This window comes from Lygodium microphyllum, chromosome 14 (assembly GCF_053477565.2).
Source record: "Lygodium microphyllum isolate KBCC chromosome 14, Lygodium_microphyllum_v1.1.10, whole genome shotgun sequence".
Classification (NCBI taxonomy): Eukaryota; Viridiplantae; Streptophyta; class Polypodiopsida; order Schizaeales; family Lygodiaceae; genus Lygodium; species Lygodium microphyllum.
The window spans coordinates 122,029,568-122,053,508 of record NC_141148.1 but is presented as its reverse complement, the minus strand read 5'-3'; the positions used below and the strand labels follow the sequence as shown (position 1 = coordinate 122,053,508).

General features: G+C 37.8%; 1 pseudogene; it reads left to right on the top strand.

The window, feature by feature from the left end:
• The first annotated feature begins 8,105 nt into the window (after positions 1–8,105).
• On the top strand, positions 8,106–17,786 carry LOC148026059 (serine carboxypeptidase-like 34; annotated as a pseudogene).
• The last annotated feature ends 6,155 nt before the right edge of the window (positions 17,787–23,941 follow it).

Below are 23,941 nucleotides of genomic sequence, written 5' to 3'. Positions count from 1 at the left end.
ATACATCATGTGGGTGTTAGAAAGCTACATATTTATTCCTTCACTATTTTTTCCTCATTCTTTGACAACATCCAAGGTGCATGGGGTAGCTCAATCTTTCCTCTGGGTCCAATGCGTGGCCAGGCTCATCTCATGTGACCAATGTTACGTAAATCCTCCCTTACATTGACTGAATCACGAGCCCCTATCAAGTGATCCCATAATGTAGATACAACATTTTTGAATATGTGCATGGGGTCCAACAGGTGATTGATCTTGAGTTCAGTCTAGTACGGAAGATGAAAAAATATAGAGAACCTAACAAACAAACAATATATTATGTAAACAATTCATCATGCTAAATACTTTAAAGTCAATCGAGAGAAATGCACTTCTTACCGACTCATGCCGAGTGGAGGGTGGCTATCGGCATTAATCCATCTCTCCTTCCAATCTCGAATGGTTAGAGATTGTGGAGTCATTCCATTAGTAGGGAGAACGTATTTGGGATCGTCAATAGGAAGACATCGTTGATGATTGTTGTAGATAACCTTCTTTAAACGTGCCGGTCTAGAGGAAACTAGAGAGGGACCGCAAATAGGACGTGCATGATATCCTGATGTGGTTAAACCTGAATAAACAAGTGAATTAATAAAATGCAATTGATTCAAGTCTTGAATTTCAAATATAGAGTTATATACATATATCTGAACACTCTTCGTATCCTAGAAAGTCATGCATGGTCCACAACAACATGGACTTCAATGTGAAATCTCTAGAGGATGCAAATGCGCTTGTATCTTGCACCTCAATACCTTCCCATAACATTTCTAACTCTTCAATCAAAGGCTCTAAGTAAATGTCCATGTTTTTTACCTTGTACTTTCCAGGAATTAGAAGGGACAACATTACATGTCCCTTTTTAATTGTCATGGATGGAGGAATATTATAGTTCACCAATACCACTGGCCATACACTGTATGATGTGCTTTTGATGCCAAATGGATTGATTCCATCCATACCTAAACCAAATCTCAAATTTCTTGGCTCTTCTTTGAAAACGGGCCACAAATTATCTATATGTTGCCATGCCAGTGTGTTTGTAGGGATCCTCCATTTTCCATCACTTGAACGATGACTAGCATGCCATGACATGAGCTTTCCAATAGACTTATACTTGAACATAAGTTTTATATGTGGAACAATTGGAAAATGTCGCAAAACCTTACGAGGCATATCCATTGACTTCATCTCCACTTCCTATCTCGATTCGCCACAAACAGGACACTCTTGTGCGAACTCATGAATCCCACGAAATAAGACACAATCATTGACACATGCATGGATCTTGACATAATCGAGGCCTCCGAGAGATGTCAAGTAATGTATTGCTTGCTCTCTCTTAGTTGGAAATTTGTTTCCTTTTGGAAGCATTTGTGATAATAACCTACATATATTTTTAAAAGTGAGTTAAAAAACCACCAACGTATATTTCTGTCTAATTTCAAAATAGAACAATTAACATTATGATTCATAAGCCAAACTGAATCGATACCTACTTCAATAACGCATCCAAACTGACATTAATCCATCCATAAATTGTTTGCAAGTTAAGTATCTCGAGGGATGCACGAAGAATGGAGTACCTACAACCTTCATACAATGGAGTAAATAACGCTACCTATAGTGGATCATCTGGCTTTGTAGAGTGACCTTCTCCCTGAACCAGTTGCGAAAATAGATGGTGTACCATGTTGTCCAAAATCTCATCCTGTACGACTTGATGGGGCATTTCATGAGGGCTACGATCATGATCGTCAGTCTCCACTCTTCTTGAAGACTCTGCCTCCTCGCATCGACGTTTTGTAGCCTCTCGACGCCTGGGAGGGAGCATCTGAGGATGTGGCACCGCATCCTGCTCAACCACAAAAGGGAGTTTCATGTACGTTGATATATATTGAGTAACATAGACTAGCAATCTTAGTGTTAAAAAAAACAATGAATACCGATGTTTTTTCTCGGTCCCATTCTCCATACAAGCTGAGGTGTTACATTGCAACTCGATGTGCTCAAAAAATACACCCTCAACAACGATCACACATGCATTTAATTTTTCATGTAGCCATGCATCTCAATTATGAAGACGTAATGTTTCATCCTCACTTGAGGATGTGCTCGTTGACTCATCAGTATGCACCGCACTAGGTGATGACGATGACATGATTAAACCTAATTCATGACAACATCAAAATATTTATTATTCATATGTTTACATAAAAACTTCAAGCTTGCGTAATAATTATTCTAAGATCTCGATTTTAAATTCACAAAACTCATCATAAATACATTAAAACTTATGATAAGAATTCACTATCAAAACTTATCTTAAAAACAAAAAATTATGATAAAACCTAAATGCGCGTCTATATCTATGTCTAAATTAGTGTCTATTTACGTGTCTACATTCACGTCTATACGCGCGTTTACGTAAACTTAGACACGCATATACACGCCAAAATAGATGCACACGTCAAAATTCAAAACATACTTAAATCATTTCTTTTTAAACTGCGCCTTTTCTTTCCTGCGTTCTTTGCGGTTCTGAAGCTCGAGTATAGCTGACATGCAGTCTCTTCATGCCTCACCTCCTCATGATCACCTCTTCTTTCATTTCAAACATATAAGAAGGGAAAAAGGGAAGCCAAGGAGAGGAAGAAAGAGAGAACAAGAGAGAGGAGAACAAGAGGAAGAAGAAGCAAAGGAAAGAGACAACAAGCAGCAAGCAAGCATCAAGGGAGAGTAACTTATCAAGGAGAGGAAGAAGGAGAAGGAAGAAGCGCCACCATCCGCCACACCAAACACCCAAGGTGAGTCCTCTCTCTCTCTCTCTCTCTCTCTCTCTCTCTCTCTCTCTCTCTCTCTCTCTCTCTCTCTCTCTCTCTTTCTCTCTCTCTCTCTCTCTCTGTGTATTAGGATTTCTGATCGCATTATGTATTATATTTTGTAAATCATGAATGGAGGTCATCGGACTGAAATCAGTCGGCTGAGCATGTCTACCAGTGCGTCTACATTTCAGTGCAGACGTAGGGATAGACATGAAGAAATGTTTTCTCTTATTGTGTTTGAGGCCGCGTCTCAGAGCACGTGTATTCTATGTCGGATACACGAGAATACACGCACTCTGTGCACAGAGGCTTTGACTTCATAATTGCGTCTCCAGGCGCGTGTATTCTGTAGTCTACACGCGAGGATACACGCGCGTGCCAGAAGCATTGACCTAGAAACCGCGTTTGACAGCGCGTCTATACTACATCTCAGATGCAGATATAGATGTGCTCTAGACAGATGGTTGACTTTAGGGACACGTCTGAGAGTGCGTCTATCCTACAATTTAGATGCGATTATACACACGCCAGTGCCAGCTCTGATAAAAAATAATTTTCATTGCCTAAATAATATATTTTTGCAATGATGAATGTGACCAATCCCATGTTTGTGTTTATCCGTTTTCTTATTTATGAGAAGTATTAGCACTTAAGTTTTATGGTCAATGTCTAAAGAAAGCTAGATTATTAGCACTTTCAAGTGCCATGAGCATCCATGTATTTTTTCTATGGGATTTTCACACCTTTGTTTCACTTAAATGGACCTTAGTAAGTGCTGGCAAAATACATTTGAAGAAAATGAAAATGTATGAGCACCAAAAGCCTTCTCTTACATAATGATTCTAGGCTCACTGAATGATTTTTCATAATTAATGTTGGATTGGATCAAGGATTATGACTCTTTGAAAATGTTTAGGTGTGGATGAAGGTAATATATGATTTTTTGTATGCAAACAAATTTGTCTTTTTTCTGTGTTTTTTGTTTGCAGATATCGCATCCTGGTTCATCTAGCAATGACCCGGATCTGGATCGCATGAATGATACATTGGCATTGTTCGGCATGGGGGTCAATGCATTTTTTGGAGGTTTTCCTAGTAGGGAAGACTTCATGGGAGAGATGACCAGACACCTTGGCCACTCTCCCACAGCAGATGAGGTGTTCAGCGTCATGTCTGGAACGCCTCTGACATCTTTGCCTGGCACTACTTTCCAAACTCCAATTGTAGGTACTCCACATGCAGGTACTCCACGTGCAGCACATGCATCGGATGAAGCACAAGCGTCAGTCGACGCACGTGCATCTATAAAAGTACGTGCATCCAGCAAGGCAGAGATTAGTCGATAGAGAGGGAGGAGGGAGAGTCGAGGGGGAGGACAAGGCTTGTGTGGGGGTTGCCTAGGAGGTGGCGAGCGATCACCCTCATCAGTAGATCATGTAGAGGAGCCTGTACACCAGTACTATAGAGTTACAGATACTGGTGGCATCTTCCATGATGATGAAGGAAGGAATGTAATGGTGTACATAAGGAGCGTCATGCATGCGACGTATAAAGATTGTTTCGTCTACTTTAAAAATCAGAAAAGCGGCTTGTGGCAGGAGGTGTTGAGGGCACTCCATAGGAGGTACCCAAATCCTGAGGGTCAGCGATTCTCGGATGATTGGGGATGCACAAAAGTGAGGGATTTGCTTCACAACAAAAGATACCACCTCATGACACGCGCTAGGGACTCACTGCGGAGGCAGGAGGAGGGGCGTGGAGCCTATAGCCAACCACCTATGTGCCACCGCATAGAGTGGAAGAAAGCCAAGAAGAAAGCAGCAAAGAAAGTGAAGAGTCACCAGCACGCAGAGGCGCGATGCATCCAAATGAAAACCATGGGATCGTCGCATTACGGATCGGGTGGCAAAGAGTCATGGGATGCAGAGTTTGTAAGTATATTTTGATTTTTAGTTTTTTTAAAATTTATATTTCTTTCAATTCTTTATATAATTTGTTCTAATACATTGTGTCTCATAATTGTTTGTATATATCATGATTGTTTTGCAGACTACTATCGTTAGTAGGATACCTACTTCTAGAGAGGTAGGTTACCATCGAGGCCATAATCGCACAACCACATGGCTTCACTTCTATGAGGAGGGTCTCATCATTGAGGACCAATATAACCGGGCTATGAGGATTCGACAGCCAGAGGAGGTATGTTTTTCTTACTTTCCTATTAAAAGTATAGCTAATTATAACTTTTTCTCCACCATGTCTACGTGAGCAACCTTGATCTTGTGTGTGTAGGCGAACCCGGATGTGGAGCATAGCGAGGAGGGGGATAGCGACGCTAGTAGCCATGGTGGTGCTAGTGAAGATGTTTCTTCTTCAGATTTGTAGAGGAGCACCATACCTCCTCTATGGCCTTGTTTTCTTGTATATCTATTATCCATCTTTGAGCCTACTGCTTGCGGCCACGCTTTAGGTCGCAAGTACTTAAACTCCCCATGTAAATGCTTTTGATCTATAATGAATACATGGATTTTTATTTTCAATTCTCGTGCTTTTAGATCCATTGTCTTTTTCCCAAATGCACAATCTGATGTATGGGAGGGGGAAAAAAAAAACCAAAGAGTATGTGGTTGCAACCACATGCTCTCTGGTTTTCTTTTTTCGAGTTCTGTATTACGCATCTATCCACGCGTCTAAATTGTAGAAAACGTGCGTTTATAAGCGCGTCTAAAATGCAGAGTACACGCGCTCATACACATGCTAGATAATTCAAATTTTAAAAAGAAATTAAACATCGTTTTTTTAATGAGCTTTTTTATTTTCCGTTCGCGTCTATGGGTGCTTGTAAAAGCGCGTCTACGGGCGTGTCTATATGCTCGTCTAATTTGCCAAATAGGCGCACTAGTAGACGCACAGAATAAATTAAATAAATAAAAATTTTGGTTTTTTTATGCGCTTGTATTCATGCATGTATATGTGCGTCTGGCACGCGTCTATTTTTTCGTGTAAATTCCTTTATACATGCGATTATAGACGCGAATCTGTACATGCGCAAATAGACGGGCGGATAGACGCACCCATAAGATTTTCTCTATATTCAAAAATTGCGTCTAAGAGGCCTTTTTGTTGTAGTGCTAGAAATAAAATGAAAATGTTGGGCTTTTCACTCAATGTTGGGACTTGGATACAACTATTGTATTTTCAAGAGCTTTGACTACGTTGGCTATGCTATCTCTCACCTAGCTACCTACACTACTTCTTAATGCAACGAAGTGCTTGTCAATCTACTTGGAAAACAAATGCATGACTAAATTCAAGGTATATCAATCTTACTCGCTTATCTATTGCATTGTAGTCCGTGCCACCTTATGGGCTTCCAAGTGGCTCCATGATCCAAGTGGTGCTCTTTGATCCATTCCTACTTCTTTATTGCAACCAATCCCATCCGTAAGTGCTCCATGGTGGAGAGGAAACATATCGGAGAAGAAAATGTACCAACCTTAACCTCATGCTCTACTTCTGACCTTCAAGCTATGAAAAAAGAAGGGAAAGAAGAGAAAAATAGCAAGAAAAGATAGAAGCTTCACTTTCAAAGTTCCTCACTTAAACTTTCACACTCACACTCACACTCTCCCTCGCTGTCAACAAGGCACTAAATGGATAAGAAGGAAGCAAGAGAAGGGATTCTCAAAGTTTGCACCCATACCCTTGTTATAGATGAGTTTTAGGGCTTCCACCCCTCTTGGGAATCCTACACACTTTATGCACTTAAGATTGGTCCTAGGTTGAAATTGAATAGAACATTTTGTTGTAATCCCTATACCCTCTACACGTCGCCACTTACATCCTCAAGGATTATTATAAGCTACATGGGAGTCAGCCAACTCTCGGATAATTACAAAATACTAATGCAATCAGATTCAATGCATGTTGCAATTGATAGTACCTAAATTATTGAATTGCAATCTGAAAAATATAATCAATTTTCCCTATCGGCTCATTTCTCTCTTGCTTGACTTGCATCTTTGTCAATAATCATAATTAACACAAGGAAGAGGATGGCATTCTTGAGTCAATCTGAAAATTGAGAATGCAGGTTAGGAACTAGGTAAGGGTATGTCATTGCATGTTTGATCACCTTACTCACTGATAATCGACTTTTAGCAAAAAGCATGTACACCAAGCTAAATGCATGCATGCACATTCGTGCTTATGTACATAAATGGCATTAGTTAAAGCATTCATAAACATTAAAGGTAATTCGTTTTGAGAAAGTGAAGACTTGTGATCGTTCACAATCTCCATAGTATATAGAGAGAGACATTGTCATAACTTGGAGGGTGGGCCCTTTGGAACGTCATGTATTGGAACAAAGGATGTAGGCATCATGAGGATATGTTGGTTGTAACATCAAGTGAATGTGACGTTGGTTGTAACATCAAGGGTGAACAACATTTGAGTTTGCTCCGAGATTCAAGAAAGTGTGTAATTGTAGTTTTTGGCATGGTCACATCTTAGTCATTGATAGAAGAGTAAGATGAGGCCAAACGAGACATTTGGTGGAACATTGTTTTTTCATAAATAAATCATGTGTGGCCGGCGGCGCGGCGCTGCACTTGAGAGAGGTAAGATTGAAGGGTTGTAACTTGTGAGGCCTATCTGGAAGACTTGGGAACTTGTGGATAATCCTATGAAGACAGTGAAAAACCGACATGAACAAATTGACAAACGTGTAACCGCATATCAAAACGAGGAAGTTGAAAGATTATTGTTTTTTAAAGCATATCAAAACGAGGAAGGTGAAAGATTATTGTTTTTGACGGGTGTTTCTCACATCTCGCATTAAAATTTTCGGATGCGAGACGTACAGAGACAGAGAGAAAGACAGAGGCCGGAGGGATGGGGGATCCAGGGCGCCGGCCAAAGAGCTATAAATCATCGCAGCGGCAATCCTCAAGAATCGCAAGCTTAATAATTCCCAGTACTGATCAGCAGCTGGTCGACAAAGGAGAGGATCAGCTGCAGCTCATTAATAAGCCTAATTATTGCTGCAACTCTGATTGCGGTTAACTTAATACTCAAATCTCCGCAGATTTGGAAGGTTGAGGCAGTACTGGATCATGCCCCATCATCAAGGGAAGCGGGCAGCTTCGACAGCGAAGATGAATATGCGATATTATACGATGAAGGACATACAAGCGCCAGTACTGCTACTGGTGCAGATACTGATCAGGAGGTGACGACGATGAGCAGTTATAGGAAGCTGATGACGAGTAGTAAGAGCAATGATATAAATGGTGGTGAATTAATGAGCAGCGGCACCAGCAAGGAAGACGACCTTGTGGTGGGTCTGCCGGGGCAGCCCCAGAGTAACCTTGGGTTTGCTCAGTATGCCGGCTACGTCACAGTGAACGAATCCCATGGGCGTGCCCTCTTTTACTGGTTCTTTGAGGCCGCCTCCAGCCCTGCCTCCAAGCCTTTGGTCCTCTGGCTCAACGGAGGTAATCTTTTCGTATGTAATTGAGTTTCTATATTAACATGGACGCACTACTTAATAACATCGCGATCAGCATTAAGATCATCGCTATGCATTAATATGGACGCACTACTTAATAACATCGCGATCATCGCTCTTCAAACTAGTTGGCGATTCCTTGATCATCCTAATTTTGGTAACTCCTCGTGGGGCCGCCATGAAATGGATTGGTTTGATCACCTTCCAGACGTTGTTTCTCCATCATCGAATCATTCGCTCACACGTCAATCGACCCCATCCTCGTACATTCATTGCTCAAGATCTTCCAAGGGGATATCTCTCGATTATCGTCTGGTATGTGCACATATATGTCGGATCCAATACCCCCTTGGTCACGTTCATTCCTCAACATCTTCCAAGTAGATATCTCTCAATTATCCTCTTGTGTGTGCACATGCACAACATATATGTGGGATCCAATATCCCACGACCCTAGTACATGTGCACCCTTGGTAACATAGTCCTTGATGCAATAGCATTAAGAACAAGTATGCCCAATGGTTCGATGGGATGCACTTCCAAAGCTTGCTTGGGATTGCTGGTATCCCCAACAACTTGGCTCTCCTTTTGCAAGATCAACCGCATTGTTCACCACATAATACTTTTGACACTTCTTCGATCAACCATCTTCACCACAAAAGCTATAATTCACTCCCACATCACTCATTGCACAACTTTGAATGAATCTAAATTTATGTTTGTCCTAACATAAATGCAGTTCCTTTCACTTATTTGATCTTGTAGCTTACCAAAATTAAGCATAAAGTTTTCTGAATTTGAAATGTGTACTAATGCTTTTGTTTAAATAGGCCCCGGTTGTTCTTCTATTGGATTTGGCCAATCTGAGGAAATCGGGCCTTTGAGAGTGAACCTCGATGGAGCTAGTGTCACTATAAATGAATATGCTTGGAACAAAGGTACCCAATGCTCACGTGTCTTCGTTCATATTATTTTAGTGATCATCAATGTGTGCTTCCAATCAAAGAGATTCCCTTGAAATAAGGGTGCTCTTGTATAATCTTGAAAAAACAAGAAACATCCTTTTCAAACTAAAACCTTGAAAAATGAAAGGATCCATTCTTCTAAAAGTGAAACCTTGAAAAAATAAAAGGAAACAACCTTTTTCAAAGTTGAGATTTGTACTCTTATAAAGTTTCAAGATCTTATAATTGGCAACAACACACAAGTCTTCATCATATGTTAAGGAAATTTTATCTAGTAAAGCCATTTTATCCAAGATCTATGGTTCAACTTGAATCTTTTGTAAAGACAAGCCCCTCTTTTTTGTTGTGTCATCCTAAAGGATAAACTAGCATGTTTCTACATTTTTTGTTTAATATTGATGCAGAGGTCAACTTATTATTCCTTGAGTCCCCTGCGGGTGTGGGCTTCTCTTACTCCAACACCTCATCTGACTACCAACAATTTGGAGATGCTCTAACAGGTGCGTAGTGACGTTGTGATGATCCTACACCATCAAATATGGAAGTCTAGATTGATGTCCAATATGTTTATATTGACTAATTACAACTTAGATGGTCACTAACCTTTTCTTCTCTACATTGTCGATTGACATGATTGAAACGTTAGCTGAGGATGCATACAACTTTTGGTTGGTTGGTTTGAGAGATTCCCTGAATATAAGTCACGAGATTTTTATATTGCTGGGGAAAGCTATGCAGGTCAACACTTCACATGATCTTCAACTATTCGTTACAACTTGAGTTTCATTTACATTGTATTCTAATCATTTAAACTTTTGATATGGTATCCTTTTTATAGGACATTATGTGCCACAACTTGCCAAAGCTATTATTGATATGAACAACATCGAGATATCCTTAAAGGGAATATTAGTAAGTTTCTCAAACAATACTTGCCTTAATTAAAGATTCTTATTCATGTGTTGGTTTTAGTTAGTTAAATGTGAGAATTTATTTTATCTCATTTTTAAATATTGATTTGTAATTTGTATTGTCTACATCTTGATTATCTTGGGTTATAGCTTAAGATTTATTATCATTTGGAGTAAATTTCTTAACAGCATTGAACCATGGTGCTAACATCTAGAGATGAAGTATTAGCTCACATACCAACTATCAAACACTTCTTCCCTATATTATGTTGTTTGCCAACAATATTTCTTTCTTTATTTTAATGGGAGCCATGTGTAAGCAATATAGATGCCTAGTGTTGCAACCAATGTTTGGGTTCCAAACAAGATAGACAAATGCGAAATGCCATAAGCCATGTCCAATCAATTTATGTATCAATTTAGACTTGCATGTCATTTCAACTTCTATTCATTATTGAAGCAATGATAACAAAACTCTATATATTCTTCTCTATACAAATCTTACTTTAGCAATGTTCTTTCTAAGTGTTTTGATAGTAATTTCCATGTTTGTTTTTTTATTTCAATAATAACTAAGCAACTACAATGAATATAATGCCATTGTGCACCTAGTGCTAGGTGTATGAGTGTCTTTGTCTTGATGTTCATGCTTAGTTACATGTGGAAACCATGATGGTCACACAACATAGATGGATGCACATGCAACCACATGGCCAACAATCACCTCATACTTTTGCTCCATGTTGCAATTTTGATGAATTGTGTGGCCCATGTGCTTAAGCCAAAGTTTTGTTGGGATATTGAGCGTGACCTTGACTTCTTCCTCCTCTTGAATCAAAGTACGTCTCCTTCTAACATAGCTTTTTTGCAATCTCAATGGCTTTCATAGTTCTTGTATATCCTCCCTTGGATGCTTTTGGTTGAGCTGCTTGTATTTGTGAACCCCATATGCATTCTCAATCTAAACATTAGTAAGGTCTAGATCACATTACTCTAGTGGTGCCTACTTGGGTTGGCAAAAAACTATTTTTTGATTAAAAATGCATCTATAAGATTGCCTACTACCCAAACTTCTCATTTCCTTTTCGGTATCCATATTATCAATACCCCAACTCCCATCCCACCTATTAAAAAATTGTACATTCATGTGCAAGATAAGGCAAAGGGGAAAAGGCTTGAAGAGGAGAAAGCTCCTATTACTCATGATGAGGAACATAGGCAAACAAAGCTATAAATGGAAGGCCTACTGAAGGAGGTGGTTGGGAGGCTCTTGCTTCAGCCAATCTAGCCATTGAAATCTTCAAGGAGCGTGTGCAACCCTAAGAACAATAGAATCTAAAACTCAAAGAGCACCTTTAGGTGCTAGAAGAGCTTGCTTGATTACCACAAGGATGAAGATTCATAGGTTGAGTACTTAAGAAGAAATTGAAGGTGGATTGAATGATAGTGACTCAAAAACCAGCACCTACATTTCCATCTTTAGTGCATCATGGATGAAGATCCAATATGCATGAAGCTTGGAATAGAAGAAAACCAATTTTATGCATGATCCACTATCCATCTCTAGTGCAACATAGATGGAGATCCACTATGCATGAAGTTGAGCATAGAAGAAAACCAATTATATTCATGCTAGATGGACACTTTTGTGGAGCACCATCAGCTTCATTACAATCGGTTTTTGGCCCTCTCTCCTTGACTTCCCTAAGCTCCAAAACGGATTTATCCATGGCCTCCTTCAAGATAATTGAACTGTACTTTTGATGGCTCCAAGTCTGGTGCAAACTTGGATTTCAATTCCTAAAATCCCTTTGTTTGCTAGCTATAGTTTTAGTAGTGTTAGCCCTTGTCACTCCTTCAAAATATGATTTTGATGACATGACTGAAGAGCACTCACATTGTGGATTTAGGTCCTCTCTGTGTGTCATGTGTTTGGGCCCAACCCACAAATTCCAATCGCCATAAGACATGTCTAGTTGATTGATGTATCACTTTGGATCTACACGGTGTTTTGGTTTCTCTCAAGATGTACTAATGTATTTGTATGCTATTGATTATGGAAGCAATGATAATGGAACCCTAGATACTCTTTATGAAAATTGAATCATTCTCTGGCATTTTTCTTTTTGAGTTTTGATCACAATTTCCATGTTCATGGTTTGTTCTAAATAATTATTAAGTCGAATGAAGTTAATATGATTTTAGATCATGTGTCAAGTATGAGTGTTTGTTTATGTTTTGTCCTAATGTTCATACCTAATTATGCCCAACCAAGGATCCATGCCGTGCTTGTGTGTGTATGACATGTTACTATACGTAAATATGTTATGCTAGTAAGGGAACCAAAAAGTTGATGGTGAAGTCTTGTTAAAGAGTAAGGAAGCAAGATAGTTTAGAAAAAATACCTTAGATGGAGAGCCATAAACATTTAATAATAGATAAAGATAGTAGCCTAATTAAATCCACAATAAGAATTACAAAATTCACACAATTGGAGACAAATAAGAAGAACAAGGGGATTATTAACAAGAAGGAAGTATAAGGAGGAAGCATGTGATCACCTAGAGCCATACATGAAGAAGTTTATATACATCACCATTAGGATCCCTTACCATGTTCAATAAGATTTTGTATGTTGTGCAAAACAGAAGAGGCCCCACGTTATTTTCAATTCTAAGCATAGGATATAGCTTTTTATAAACCATAATATGCATATACAATTAAACCAAATTATTAGTCCCATTTCATGGCATCTCTCAATGACCTATCAAGGGTCTCAAAAGTGTATATACACATACTCATAAGCATCATAGGAGTCTCATCCCATATGATGAGGCTTAATTACCACAACAACTTAAGAATCTCATCAAATATGATGAGGCTTAAGCATCATAGGAGTCTCATCCCATATGATGAGGCTTAATTACCACAACAACTTAAGAATCTCATCAAATATGATGAGGCTTATTTACTATGACAACTTAGGAGTGTCATACTCCAAAGGGGTCTTGCAATGGATCGAGTAAAAACTTCCAAGGGTATTTTGAGTTTTGAGTTTATGGTGATCCATTAGGTAAAATCAATATAGCAATTTCTAATGTCAATGTAGTGGCCAATGCTTTCAGTTTGACACTCTACAATTTGCAAGAAATCACTTATAAATTAATGTGTTTTCACATGCACCTAGTCCATCTAAAAGAAAACTATTTTACTTTGTGATTTCTTTATATTAGCCCTAGTTTCTCTTATACTAGGTGTAGAAACAATTGGATTACCGAACTCCTCATCCTTACATTCCCTCATCTCTTCATCTCATCCTTGACTTGGGCTACATGTGTTTGTAACTATCTAAAATATATGTCATATTTCTTTCTTCATTAATGTGTTTCTAAAAGATGAAAAATAAGGGGTTAAAGAAAATAAGTTTTTCTTGTCCTTTAGAAGAACTTCTCAAGATTTGGTCATGACATAATTGAATTATGTCATTTTTGCAGATGGGTAATGCTTTGATAGATGATGGCTTAGATACAAAGGGCCTTGTGGATTATGCTTGGAGTCATGCAATACTCTCTGATACATTTTATCAAAACATTACAAACTTTTGCAATGATTACTCTCAAGGAAGTCGAGCAAGCAACACATGCATTGAACTTGTTAACGACGTTTTTGAGAAATATTCTGTAATTGACATATACGGTATTTATGTTGATGTTTGCTTGAATGACACTCAGTCTTCATCGAAACCAAAACTCAAAAAGAAGCCAATGTCTTATTCTTTGGTAAGAATCTTTTTATGACATATATGACATTTTGGATATATAGAAGCCAAGGTAGTTAGCTTCCATGGATCCAATAATATAGTTATTTAGATACATTTAAGGAATTAATACATGATATTTTAGGTTAATAGTAGCATGACATGATTGGAAACTAAGAGGAGATGACAGCATGATGTTTGATACAAATGATATTAGAAGTGATATAGCTATTTCTTGGATATAATTTATATCAAACTACATACTTGAGGGAGAATCTTATGCATACACATCATATTAGGTCATAACTACATGAGTTTATAGAAAAATACTTGAGTATAATTAGATAGAAGACATGTTAGATCCAGTTGTTCATGTCAATGTATGTTTGAGTTTAGAAAGACTCTAGATTTGTACTAGCTAGAAGACATGTGAGGTCTCATTGTTCAAGTCAATGCATAAGTAGAACAAACAAAAGTGTGTACTTTTGGCATCTCATAAAATATGAATGTTGAGATAGATTATGTATACTTTTAATAGTTTAATAATTTTCTAAACCTTCTTTGATGTTCATGAATTAGCTTTGTTTATTGAAAATGACAAGAAGACTTGCATGAGATTAACAAAGAGTAATAAATGTAAAATACTAGATATTGGAAGGAATTAATGAATAGTAATAATGGACCATGTGAAAACTTTTCACTTCCTCCCTCCCCCTTTCTCTCTTTCTCTATCTAACATACTTTGAATATTATTTCTTAACAACAGTTTAATCGAAAAATCCCAAGTACAATTGGTGTAGCTGGATATGACCCATGCATTGATTATTATGTTGATGCTTACTTGAACCGAGAGGATGTTCAACACGCCTTACATGCTAAGGAAACTTCATGGAGTGCATGCAGGTATAAAGATGATAACACTTGGGCTACACAAATTTTTAATGTTGAAAATGAAAAAATTATGCAATATGAACTCTTATGTATGACTGTGCATGCACATGTGTGTGTGTGTGTGTGTGCACGCGCATGTGTGTGCATGTGCATGCTTGTGTATATGTGTTTGCCTACACTATGCATGTGTCTTGACATGTGACAAAGAATAATAGATGGAGACTTATCCATTGCTTCGTGTGGCACTCTAGTGAGCTTCCTTCACATAAAGGAGCTCTATAGAAAAGTGTGTGCATTCTTAAGAGTGTATACATGTACAATTATCATGAAGCATGAGTCATTCTATTAAACATCTATGTATTAGTATCTATGCCTCTATGTGTGTGTGTGTGTGTGTGTGTGTGTAGAGAGAGAGAGAGAGAGAGAGATCCCAGATAGGGTAGTCAAAGGACCCTAGGTCTAGTACACTTAATATAATGAGGTGGGTACACAAGTGACCAATGAAGCCCTTGAGGGGATCTATCAATGGTTGGTTCATGAAATATATGAATCTCTTCTATTGTGACATGTGGTTATAAAGAGATATGCCTATTTTAGGTCAAGAACCTACAATTATCTAGAATCAAATTAATGAAGTGCCCTTGCTTGTGGATATATTGATGCTTGTTCAATGTGAGTAGTCTAATGTATTTCTAAGATGACTTTTGTTATGATGATGCCTCGTGTTAAGCACATTGTAGATGCTTCCTTTGTCATTCATTGTATTTGTGCTTGTTATTTTTTGTATTCACTTTTGCACGTGCCTTTTGCATGACACATCCATCTTTAGTATGACCAAAATAAACATTTGTAGAATAGTACATCCACATCGAGTTGTAAAATATTTTGGTATCCTTCTGTTGCTCACTCATTTGTTTAAAAAAGAACTCAAGCTGGAATTCATCCTTTACAATACACATGGCATGGTTACACATTGCATTGTTTTGAATAAAAGAGGACCAATATCCATTTGTTTTGAATAGAAGGGCATTATAAGTAAGAGGGCATGTATAACCATGCTAGCAAATGCATGCTAGGTTTAAAACATTTGATTCAAATGCAAATTAGAACATTAAAAAAAGAGCAAGGTACAAGTATAAAATCATATGAATACCTATGTATGGTGTGGCATGTCATATTAACCAAGAGGGATATGATTTCTAACCATATGAACACATTTTTCAAAACTAGAGGGTTGGTTGAACCTAAGGTGCCTAAAAATGTGGATAAGAAAAAAGTGAACTTATATGTTAGTAACCGTAAAAATATGATAAAACAAAAGAAAATATATTCTTGAGTAAAATGTGAGAGATTTCTATTTGTAATGTAGAATCAATCAATTTAAATTCTAGCCTAACTATCTTTCTAGTTTGTGCTACTTGGGCACCTAGTCTCATAGAGTCAAGATAGATACAAGATGATGTTTCTTTTGTTTACAATATAACATTTTGGTCTTTTGTATGGTATATTCAAGTGATCACATCATGGAATGATAGTCCCGACTCAATGTTGCCTACCTTAAAGGAGCTCATGAAGTTAGACATACGCATTTCGATGTTCAGGTGAAAAAAAACATCCCAATGAAAGTGCATTACCTTGGAAAATATGATTCTTTTTAATCTTACCATGTTTAGCTTGTAGCATTTGCTATCATTATGTTATCTTGCAAGAATTCTTTTCAAATTCGTAGGCGTTCTAATCCACTTTTATCTTAAGGGAGTATGCTCATTCATTGTTTTTGTGAGGAGAATATGTTACTAATCTATTCCATCTTATAAAAACATGATGAAAATCAAGTTAAGAAAATTTTACCATTTTGAACATGAAATAATTTATTTATAATAAGATATAACCAATAAAGCATTAATTAATTAAGTGGCTAGGATATCAATGTCTTAAATGTACTAAGATATCATATACACATGAATTATATGTTTCCTCCTCATACATTTTTGAATCATAGTTTTTATAAGCTTATTTACAAATGTGAGAAAAATTAGGTTTCTAGTATACACATTCTTTTCTATGTTATACTGAGTTTTTCAATTTCTTAGTTATCTTTCATTACTCTGAAAACCCCTTCTGTCTATGTTCATTGGTCTAGTGGAGATTGGGATGGCATCATACCAGTCTTATCAACTCGCTATTCTATCGAGTCCATGAATCTTCGTTCAAAGATAGATTGGTACCCTTGGTATTATGAGCAACAGGTAGGTTTTTGCAATTTATATATTTTAGAGATGTACAAACATTTGGTATTAAGAGGCTAGTATCACATATGTTTGTCCTAGTGCAAACAAATAAAGTTCATCTTTCATAAAATGTAGATCTCCTTTTTATAACTAAAGTAGAATTTCCCTTGTAAAACTTTGTATGGCCACATCATCACTTTCATAAAGCTCATAGACTCTATACAAAAAATTTGATCCACATATTGTAGATGCCCTCATGACATTTATTTTGGTAAATAATGTAGTTTCTCACTAGAAATAATATGAGTAGATTGACATAAACTACAAGGTCATACATTTCTTGGATAGATAGTGGTATAATTATAATTCACACTACAATATTGTGAGCTTTGATGAGCTACAGTTGGAAAATATGCTTTTACAAAGGCCTAAGTGCAACACTATCTAATGATAAGTTAAATTATCACATGCTTTAGGAAAATCACCTACTAACATAGTTTTGTACATGCAGGTAGCTGGTTGGAGTCAAGTATATGAAGGAATAATGTATGCCATTGTGAGAGCAGCTGGACACATGGTTCCTTCTTTTCAACCAGGGCATGCCCTTTCCCTTCTTAAACAATTCCTTGCTGGGACCCCACTCCCAAGCTCGTGAGTTGCAAAATATCAATATATGCACAAATTAGAGAACCATGTTCTCTCATTTATATTTTTCTTTGAAGTACTTGAAAGAGTCATATATTTGAGATGGGTCTCTAGAAGCTCTACTTTATTGCATCATGAGCTTTGAGCAAGAAGGACACATCTTGCTTGTCACACTTCACACTATTGACTTCCTAAAAATCCAATAAAACCAAATAATCACCCCATGATGTAATCCTTTTATTACTCTATACTGTGGAATTAGCACAAGCTTCAAGGATGGTGTAGCCTTCATTCATCCAAACAATGACCATGGTGTCATCTTTTTATTTACTCTATATTGAGAAATTGGCACAACCTTCAAGGATATCACACTATATACTTTCTAAATTGTATGTGAACACCTCAAGCAAGGATAATGGCTAAATAAATAAAATTTTGAAAAACAAATAATTATGACCATACTGATATTTGCTTATACCACATGCAAAGCCTTTATACATATGTTAGATAATGGTGAATGAAGTTTCTAAAAATGTAAATGTTTATCTTGTTATTGAAAACTATCTAAATAATAGAATTCTTTTTGTAGAGGATGGTTCTCCTAAAAATAAAGTAAAAGGAACCTTTTCTTAAATGCTACCAAATTTAAAATCAACTAAGTACTTCATAGTTTTTCACTAACAAGCAGAGCTAGTAAGGTTTGTAATAGCAGCCTTGATACAATCTTCTTTCCCTAGAGGAGCTAGAATCCTCAAAATTCAATTGACAACTTTGACAAAATGGTTTTTTGGACTAACCAGAACCCATGTTGAACTCTTAAAGACCTTGTTTCTAGCATCCTAGAGAGACATGAATACCATCCCTCTTATTACATTCTAGAATGCAAGAAACTGTGGGGTCATTCTTCCCTTATTTAATGAAAGAACCTATTTCCATGTGATAGCATCATGAAACCCTTTGAACCAATCCATTTTTGAAACTTTTAATGCCAAGTGACCCTAGTAATCTTGGATTTCCAAAGCACATGACAAATAGTCTCTTCCTTAAGACAAAACAAGGAATATGTTGATGGGATTGACACCTAGATATATCGAAGGGATTAATACCCATTTTCATATCAGATTATCCACATAGGCAATTTATTCATGGTCACTTTCCATAAAAAATGAATTGACCTTAGCAAATCGGGTTGCTACTCATGGTTTCCTAGCTATTTTCCTTATGGATTGAATTGACTAATGTGAGTCTTGCTTTGTCCAATACTCCATGAGCTAGGACCAATCACCTTTTATTTGCAGCTCTCAAATTTGGCCTTAACTTTATGAACTGGGGACCCATTATATCCATCAAGTTTTTAAAAAAACCATATTTGATTGCAAGACATGTTTTAAGACAATTTTATTTCCTAACAAATACAAAGGAAGGGCACTTAACTAACTAAATTGACCTTGATTTCCTCTTGCATCTAATCAAATTGTTGCTAGGCTATCACACCTATGCCATTTGGATAGCCTAAGTACTTGATCACTTTTCTTAGACCAATATCCTTTAAGTGGAACTTAGCTAATAAAGTGTTGTCTTCATCATAATGCAATGTAAGCACCTCACATTTAGCTATGCTTACAAGTTTACAATTGGAAACCATAAAGAATTCATCATATAGATTGCATAGTGTCACACCCACCCACACACACACACACACATACACACACACACTCTGTGTGTGTGTGTGTGTGAGTGAATTTTTTTCTCTAGATATCTACATGCTAAATATGGGGCCATCTAGCATCACTAGCCCTCTTGTATTCTTCTTTTGAACCAAAAAGTATATGTTTTTGGGTAGGGGATCAAATACTAAAGAAAAAGTAGGGCAGCCACAGGGCACTCTTGATGAGCCAAGGATACTTTTTATAGGGGAGCCACGGGGCACTCTTGATGGGCCAAGGATAAGCATAATTGAGTTCTAGCATATTCCATCAAACACTTCATTGAGATTAAGATTAATAAGAAGAAACCACTACAAGATATAGGCCTTCTACCGACGCTAAAAGCAATGAAAATGTTAATAAAGAAATTTGCCCCTGTCATTGCAAAAAGTGTCGTTATTGGCGATGCCATAAAACAATCGGTATTAGCATCATTATCAACGTCGCTATTTGCATCTGTATCAGTGCCGCATTCGCGATGCCGATACCGACACAAATAATAATGCTGATAATAACGCTGATAATGACGCTGATAGCGATGCTTTGCGATGCTAATAACGACTCTTTGCGACACTAATAGCAACAGCTTTGTGACGCTAATAATGATGCTAATAGTGACGTATACAGTAAATTTGCGACACTAATAGCGACGGTAACAGGGAAAAAAAAATTGTGGCAGGGCAGCAAGTTGCCTTGCTACATATAGCAATATGTACTTTATTTGGGCCATACAAAATAGTTTCATAAATGTGTACAATGCTTGTGTAAATAAAGACAAAGTGTACTTAAATCATAACAGTGATACATAAAATAAATACATTATTGCATAATGAAAGCGGCTGGTATAATCATGGCAAGATATTAGTACTACATAGAAAATGTCTACACAGATCACGTGACAAAAAAAGAAGGGTGTGTGACCTCCAGGGATTGAAGGGCGAGCTATAGATCATCGCCATCCAAAACCTCGTCTTGCCGTAAAGGAGTATCGAACGGACTTTGCAAAAATAGAAACAACTACATATCAGTCCACTATACAATAATGCATTCTAATTAAATATGGCAACTACGGATAAGAAATATGATTGACTTACAGGGCCGCCGCGTCCATACAATCGGTTGATCAATGTAGTGAGACCGTGCCTCTCTACATACCGAGTCTCAAGGCCGGTCGGATCGCGATTTGTAATGGAGTGTTGCAAAGAAAACAAAATACAATTGTTAGAAACACGATTGTTAGTACAAAGGATATTGCAAAAAAATAAGCAAGCAAAACAAAAGAAAAACTTACAAAGTCATCCAGATATGTCTTATGGCCGCCACTCTCAAGATGATGGACCGCTCCGGCCTCTAGTCATGCCCTCACCACCTTGCGTTGTTGTCTCCAACGTCCTGGAGAATCTGTAGCCTCCTCCTTAAGTCGACTCCATTCGTCCGTGTCTAGCCACTCGAGCTTTGTAGCCCCACTCTTGAGTGCCTTGCGTGCGTTCGATCGTTTGTGTGACATATATGCCCGCATGCACTCCATCATCCAGCCCGTAGAAAACCTATCTATTGCAGTTAGTACCGGAAGCTCCTCATGCAAGGATGCTACTATGTAGTCCTTGCTCCCCTCTGGTATGTTTGTCCAATGATCCAAGATGTTGTGCCAAAAAACTTGTTTGCACAACTCTCTCATGCGAGCCATCACCCTCCTCCCCTCATCATTCATGATGATGGCTCTAGACCTATTATCTACAAGGTAGGCATACCCCTCTAGGGTATGCCTAAGATGGGTCCTCTCCCACCTGCGACCCCACTCCTGGGAATATCCAGGAGACCCCTATACATCTGGTGTATCGAATGGGCTAGTATGTATCGGAGTAGCATCCTTAGGGGTGCCACCTACGGATGACTGAGCAAAAGCCAGACTGAGTGGAGTAGATGTTCCCACAGGTGTGACAAATCCCGGAGGTGATACAACTCTAGTAGAACGACAAGACGGAGATATCATGTCCATGCCTCCATAGCAACCACTTGAGCCACGCTCTCTGAAACTACCATGAGAGTAAGGAGTAGCACCTTTATCCCAAGCCAACCGTGGGCTCACTGCATCCAGATCTCTGCAGCATCCCCCTGAAGCAATCCCTCCGTCTGGCCCAAGTTTGGAGCATCGACCTCGTTTACTCAAAACTGAAGTTGAGCGCAGACCAAATGGGTTCACGCCATTCATTGCAAGACCGAGCCAAAGATTCCTTGGCTCTCGGGCAAAGATTGGGAAGGTAGAGTCAATGTGGATCCACATGTGTGAATTTGCTGATATTCATTGAACTCCATTTGTGGACCTATTCTACACATGCCACTTTGTCAAGCTCGCCATGTCGAACATACGAAACATGTGGTTTATGTGGGGGATAAGCGAAAAGTGTCTAAGAACTTTTTGAGGGATGGTTTGCCCTTGCATGTCTTATTCATACTTGTGAGAACCACACTTTGGATATGTCTCCATAGTCTTGTATTCTCCTTGAAACAGTATGCAATCATTGATACATGCATGGATGCTATTGTAGTCCATGCCAAGCTTTTGTAAAACATGTCGTGCATCATCACGAGACTCAGACATGGTATTTGCAAGTGGTAATATATGATACTTCAATAACCTGAAAAAAATCATAAAATACCTTGAAAAAGTAAAAATATTTTTAATGATAGTGCTGAAAAGAAATCAACAAAGCATAAGTACAAGGTACCTAATCAACTCGGTCACACTCGCATTGCTCCGCCCGTATTTTCTTGCACACTTAGGAGTGCAAGCAGTGTCTTCAGGAGAGATACTTGGCACCCATCATATAATGGTATGGATGCTTCCTCTCTAAGCGAATCACAAGTCTCGACATCCATGGGAATCAATGCATCGATCATTGCCTCCATCTCAGGCTCCAAGATTGTAGGTAAGTCTCGAAGGAAGTCTGTCTCCTCTAGTATTGACGGTATAGATTGGATAGTACCTTCCAAGTGGTGGATTGGCTCAGGCACTCCATCCATCGCATGCCCACTAACTCTTCTAATTGGCTGCAAAGGGTGCACTCCTTCTTGGGACGAGACTTCACCTCCCTGGATAGAAAATTTTCCAGCTACATCCAATCTTTTTGTATATGGTATTCAATTAGCTTGCGAGTACAATGCATGATTGATATTAACTTTTCTTACCGTTTGCTCAAAATCCAAGAATGCCTGATCAATGATCTCATATTAAAACTCGCCAAAGGGTCGTATATATTCTATAGACAATCGACGTTTTCGTCTAATTGCCAGCTTAGATTAGGAGCAAGGACATGGGACATGCTGATTAAGATACGCCTCATGATCTTGAACATCACGACCTTCATCGTTTTCCATTTTATTTACGTTACGACAAACAATTTGTTTTGTTATCGTTCTTTTTTTCTTTCTTAGTTTTTTGAGAAGGGATTTCTTCTCTTGTGACTCAGCAAAAATTAACGTATGTAAAGTCTCCACCCACCCACCCAAAAATTAACATATGTTGGAGTGTTTCCCGTCTCGTGGTATTGCACTGGACCTCGCCACCACTCTCTCTTTGCTTTTTATCCATTCATTATCTCCTCTCCTTCCATCTCTCTCTCTCTTTCTCTTTCTTTATTATGTTGTATGTTTAATCCCTCTCTCTCTCGTTCCTTCTTTCTTTTTCTCTTCCTCCCCCTCTCTCATTTCCTTTAACAATATATATATATATATATATATATATATATATATATATATATATATATATATATATATACTACTACTACTACTACTACTACTACTACTACTACTACTACTACTACTACTACTACTACTACTACTACTCCTACTACTGCTGCTGCTGCTGCTGCCGCTGCTGCTACTGCTACTACTACTACTACCACTACAACAACAACAACAACAAATAAGAAAACTAGACAACAATAAACAAGAAAACAAAAAAAACTATTACTACAATAACAACAACAACAAATAAGAAAACCACTACTACTACTACTACAACCATGACTATGATGACTACCACTACCACTACCACTACCACTACCACTACTACTACTACTACTACTATAATAAACAAGAAAAGAAGAAAAAACAACAACAACAACAACTATTACTACTACTACAATAACAATAAACAAGAAAAGAAGAAAAAACTACTACTACTACTACTACTACAACAAACAAGAAAACTAAACAACAATAAACAAGAAAAACTACTATAAACAAGAAAACTACTATTACTACTACTAGTACTAGTACTACAATCATGACTACGATGACTACAACCACGACTACAACCACCACAACAACGCTCTCTCTCTCTACTACTACCACTATAATAAACAAGAATAGAAGAAAAATCAACAACAACAACAACTACTACTACTACAACAACAACAATAACAAAAAACAAGAAAAGAAAAGAAAACTATTACTA